The sequence below is a fragment of the Arvicanthis niloticus genome, chromosome 4, assembly GCF_011762505.2.
Source record: "Arvicanthis niloticus isolate mArvNil1 chromosome 4, mArvNil1.pat.X, whole genome shotgun sequence".
Taxonomy (NCBI): domain Eukaryota; kingdom Metazoa; phylum Chordata; class Mammalia; order Rodentia; family Muridae; genus Arvicanthis; species Arvicanthis niloticus.
Window position 1 is genome coordinate 112,407,739 of NC_047661.1, and position 6,248 is coordinate 112,413,986.

Consider the following 6,248-nt stretch of genomic DNA (forward strand, 5'->3'; position numbering starts at 1 on the left):
CTGAGTTGTTCAGAGAATGATTATGGACCACTGGTACTGGGCAGTGAAGTCACAAGGAGGGGAGGCTGGTCTTAAAACTGTCCAATGGAGTTATCACCCAACGGGAATCCCAAGAATTTTGGAAGGAGTTGTGTAGGGAATAGTGTACTTGAAATGAGCCTCCTGGAGAACTGGGGGGCACTGGCCAAATCTCATTAGAGATGAGTTACTAGGGAGGGGGGGGAAGGGGAGGAGAGGGGAGGGGAGAGGAGGGGAGGGGAGGGGAGAGGAGGGGAGGGGAGAGGAGGGGAGGGGAGAGGAGGGGAGGGGAGAGGAGGGGAGGGGAGAAAGCCTCAGGAGGGAGGGAGATCAGAGACAGGGAGTCCTGTGTAGAGAGGATTGTTTACCTTATTCTACCAATCTTGACTATGTATTAAAATGACCCCTTGAGCTTACAGAAAATAACAAAGTCCAGGCTCCATCTTAAATAAATTAAACCTGAGACTGGACTGCACGCACTAGTGCTTTCTAAAATCTCGTTATGAATTTCAATTTGCAGCCAAACTTGAGATGCACAGAGAGCTGTGCATGGTAGATAATGACGGAGAAAGAGAAAATAAGCTAGAAGGTAAAACTTGTGGAGAACTGTGCAGAGGAGGCGATGCACAATGCACACAGTCTATACATTTGCAAAACAGTAGCAGCGCATACACACGGAATGTGTCATGTAGTCTACAAGCATGGGCTGAGAAGTATCTTAAACATTTCTTGCAGGCTTGCAGATATACCCAGGTGTTAGAAGCAAAGCTCGAGTTTATTAAGGGGTTGGGCCTCAGTGGGAGAGGATGTGCCTAGTCCTGCTTAGTCTGTACCCAAGGAGGGCTCCCCTTCTCTGAGAAGGGGAGGGGACAATGAGAGGAAGGATGGGACTGGGAAGAGAGGAAGGAGGAGGGCAGTGATTGGGATGTAAAGTGAATAAAAATTATTGGAAAGAAGAAAAGGTTTTAATGTAAAAGAAAACACATGAATTAAATGAGAAAGAGAGACACGGAAGGGAAGAAAAGTGATACATGCCCTGGAGTGGGTGCTGCTACTCAACAGAGTGCTACTTAGAAACAATCAGGATTTGAAATAAAGAAAAAGCCCTGCTCTTTAGTTTTGTCTTATTTTTTATATTTTGGTACTTTCTGGTATAAGAGGTAATAATCCTGAGTCGTACTAAATGCTGTGCTTTGATAAACAGACTAAAACTGACTTAAATACCAAAGTGTTCTATAAAATACTGAGTGAAAAAAATGAATAGCGCAAATCAATATGATTTATGATATTATAATTTCAACGGATAAAATGTACAATAATTTTCAAAGAGAAAGACATGAAAGCTCTTATTGGGTTGCGGTTTGAATTCTACCATGACTTTGCAATGTCCTTTGACTGGATTTTGCAATTCTTGGGAGAATAGTAAGGTCTTGTTCCAGTGTAGACTTGAACCAAGTATTGCAAATTTTATGTACATAGAACTGTGATTGGCTGACATAATTCCTTTGTAAAGACCAAGAATAGGGTACTCCTGGTATAATATCTCTGCCTGGGGAAGTTGGATCCTAGTCTTTATCGCACATTCCTGTCTACCTAAAGTGAAATGCAGGGAGAGTCAGCTCTATAACTAGACAAGAGGGACAGATTAATGCCAGCAGTTTAAGTAATGTTTCAGTGACACTGACTGAGAATATTATTTGTGTGTGTGTGTGTGTATGTGTGTGTGTGTGTGTCTGTCTGTGTGTGTGTACTTGTATATGTATGTGGGTGGCACATGTGTGCTTTTGCACGTTTATGTTTGCATATGTGCCTTAGGTATGTGTGGAAGCCAGAGTTTAACACTGGGTGTCTTCCTTGTTCACTATCCTTTCTGTTAATTAATACAGTTAATTAATTGTGTGTGTTGTGGGACATATACATGTCATCGTGTGCATCTGGAAGTCAGAACAACATAGAGATAATGTTCTGTTCTTTCGCCATGTGAGTCTGGGGAATCAAACTCAGACCCTCAGGCTTAGTGGTAAACACTTTACCCACCTAGCAATCTTCTTATCTTTATCTCTTACTCTTTTCCTTTTCTTTTTTTTAAAAAACTTTTCTTTTTCTCTCCCCAACATTGTTTTTCTATTTAATCCTCATGGATCTGAATCTTTCCCTGAATATTAGTCTGGTCTCATACTCAAAGATCCACCTGCCTCTACCCTGTGATTAAAGTGCTGGGATTAAAGACATGTGCCAATATTTCCACTTTACCTTATCTTTTGAGACTGAGTCACTCCCTTACCAGTTTGGCTATGCTAGCTGACCAGTGAGCACCAGAGGCCAGCATATCCATACCTCCAAGAGATGGTATCCATATCTCCAAGAGATGGCAGACACACACAGGTGTGCATTCAGATTTTTACCTGAGTGCCGAGGATTTGAATGTAGGTCCTCATGTTTGTGTATCAAGCTCTGCACTGGCTGAACATCTCTCCAGTCATTTTCCAACTTTATTTCCAAAGCACTTCTACTTCAAGTGCCAGTAATGCTAGGAAACCATATCATGTAATAGTGGAGTCCTGAGGGCTTTATTTCGCTGAGCACACAGGTATACAGAAAGAAGACTCGCTCAGAATGGACGGAAGATACAGGAGATAAAAAAAGAAATGCCAAGTAGAAGCACAGAGTGGAGCAGGGTAAACTTAGATTGTATTAGAGTCTTGACTTCTGTGATTCTTGCCCACAGGCCCAATGGCAGAATATGGACTGAGGAAGCCAGAAGTCTATGTTATTGCTTATTTTTGTGAATTCATGTGTGGGTGGTGGCATGATAGACACAGTTAATTTATACAAAGGGTATTTTATACGAAGAGCTAAGTGAATCATCAAAGAGTGGAACTGATTTTTTTTAATTCATAAAATGTCAAAAATAAGTGAAATTGCCAAAGATTGAACGTTATAAGAATCTGAAGCCATTTTCAAAGCCAAACTTTAATAAAGTGGAATTCTAGATAATGAATAATAACTTTATATTAGAAACTCTTAAACAAAGAGGTGTCATACAAGGCTGATGGTAAACCTTTCTCATAGGTAGACCCTTGTAACTCTATATAATTATATTCAAGTGAAAAAAAAAAAAAGACAGGAAAGAAATACTATAAAGGATTTTGTTTTTTTGACACAAGCACTTAAGCTGCCCAGGCTGGCCTTGAACTCACTATGTAGCACTGAGAATGACCTTGAGTTTGTGATGCTCCTTCATCCACCTCCCACAGGATTATGGGTACGTTCTGCTGTGCCCACGGTATGAAGTGCTGGGGCTAGAATCACTGCTCCATGTCTTGCAAGGTGAGCACTCTTATCCACTGAGCTATATCACTAGCCCTAATATAGGATCTTTTGACTCAGCTTTCACTTAATTGACACAGCTTTGCAGAAATGCATCATGCTATATGTAGTGACAATTCTGGAATTTTGATTTCTCTAAAAAACACAGAAATATTATAAGAATGTTTTCATTTTAACCCCAGATGTGGGGATATGGGGCTGCTTTTGACTGTCTCTGCAGCAGCTGAGTATGATTTGCTCCCATGGGTGGTTTTGCCAACTTCAGATAGTTTTTCTGATGGTGAACTTTTCAGAGGGTATGGCCATGTTAGCACCCTGGGGCTGGTGGTTGATCATTCACAGGAGTTGGTGTTTGTTAGTAGTTACTCTCAAAGAAGAAACAAAAAGAAAGCAATTAGATTCAAGGATTCTCTCTCTCTCTCTCTCTCTCTCTCTCTCTCTCTCTCTCTCTTCTCTATCTAGTGATGGGGTGAAACAGGAGATGAAGGGTGGGAAAACAAACCCACAAAGTAACAAAGACTAGCTACAAGAAAAGAAGAAACAAAGAGAAAAAAAAATTAGATTCAAGGATCTCTCTCTTTCTCCCCCCCTCCTTCTTTCTCTCCTATCTAGTGATAGGGAGGGAAACTGGGGGGTATAAAGGGTGGGAAAAAGAAGGACCCATAAAGCAGCAAAGTCCAGCTCCAGCTATCCACATCATTTTCTTTCCACTACATATTAGTTTTGCATACAATTCAGTTTGAGGTCTTAAGGTATTTTTGTTTGGTCAAAGGAAATTTTAAATTATGAAATATTAATGTTATCCCAAAGTAAAGACCAAGCAAGGACTCGATTTTACATAATATGTAAAATTTACATAATAATACATATACTATATATATTATATATATTATACATACATGTTTGTGTGTATATACACACATACATATAGATATAAGGTGACTTAGTTAAGGTTAAGCTTATGAAGAAGTTAGACATGTGAGAGATTATGAACATTTCCACCCAAAAATAGCTGTTTGAGTTCGTGGAAGGAATGAAGACTTTTATTTGACAAAAGGAGGAGCGGGGTAGACGGCTGTAACTGTAAATGAGATGAAAGAGACAGAGGAGATAATAATATTGGAGGGATAATGCAGAGGCTTCAGATTTCATCAACTGTGCTAAGCTGGATCTGTGTCTCCTAGAATTCCCTTCTCCTGTGGTTCAGAGTTAGGGCTAGCTTAAACAAGTTTGCGAGCTGTAGAAGGTGCTATGAAAGCAGTGTGTATAACATTGTAAAAGTGTGGGGGCTGGGCAAAGGTGCATGCATTCTGTAGCTCACCCGCCATCTCAGCTTGGAGCACAGCCCTTGGCAGTTCTGGCTCTTGCTCTGTCAGTTTCTCAATGGAGCATACTAAGTCCCACAGAACACAAGTGGCTGAGATCAGACCCAATTTATCCTTGTGTGCTCTCCTGGGTTTTAATCAGGTAGCCAAATAAACCCCTTGCTTCCTAAGGTGGATTCAGTATTTTATCACAGTAACAGGAAAGCAGACTAGAAGAACTCCTTTGAAAAGAATTTTAAGAGAAATCATGGTGGATGTGCATGTATACCTATATACGAGCAGTATGTGGGTTTTTTTTTGTTTGTTTGTTTGTTTTTTGTTTTTGGTCTGGGACAACTTAAATCTAGTAATTAAATTGTAAATCTAGTAATTAAATCTAGTAATTAAATCTTAAATTGTTGAAGGTTTCTGAAAATAAAGCCCAAAGCCTAATTATAAAAGTGGTTGTATTATAATATTGAACTCTCTTATGTAAAAGTTGAGAAAAATTTGGAAAGATTAGGATTCTGAAAACTTGGATAGAATTCTTTAGGCCAATTCCGTTGCTGCCAAGTCCTTGAACACATGTGTTTTATGAGCTTCATCTGCCAGTTTTAGCAGCCAGTGTTCTACACCTGAGGGACATGTTTCCTCTTTCCTTAAGGATCTGTTACAACCTCTCCGGACACAGTTATCTCATAGGACATGCTAACCTCAAGACCTACAATTAGCAGTTGTTCCTGTTTCTAGAACTAAAATCAGACTTAAGTTCCAAAAGATCTGGGGGCATGAGCCGGGATAAAAATTGTGAAATTTTCCTTCTTTATAATAACGTAGACCTGGAGACCTAGACTTTAGGAATGGTGTCCGGCGCATCCATTAACATTGATTTGAGGTCTTTTGTTGACTTGGAATAGCTGAGAGAGGCTCTAACAAGTTTTCTAAAGTTTTATTTAGTTCAGTGTAAAACCTGAACCAAGGATGCCTTTTGCAAAATAAAATTAAAATATTAGAATTTCTGCAGAAAACTGAACTGTATGCAGAGGCATGGAAGAAATGGAATGCTAGGGTGTGTGATCTTCTGAAAGTTGTTTTCCCACCTCCCCATTATGTCAAGACAGTCCAGAGGATATTGACTTTGCCATGGTATGAGAATGAAGCTGTGGAGACACCTCTGTGTCATCACAGGACAATTTGATACCTGGGCTTAGGCCTAGAAGGACAATGCTGACTAGTGTCATGAAAGTAAGGCTTCTGATGTGAGGGGATGATGGAGCTCTTGGGGTTTTGGCAGAAATAATGTGGTTATCACACACACACACACACACACACACACACACACACACACACACACGAATACAAGTGAATTCCCAGATCAGTCTGACTTGGAGATATCTTTGGTCTTTTGCTAATTGATCATGGGATATTTAGAAAGAGAAGATACTTTCCTCCAGTTTCCCACACAGGTCTTTTGACCTCATATTCACCCTTTCACTAGCATTTGGGCTTCTTGTTCAGCAATCTCACACACACACACACACACACACACACACACACACACACACACACACGCACGTGCGTGCCAAGGGTTTAGCA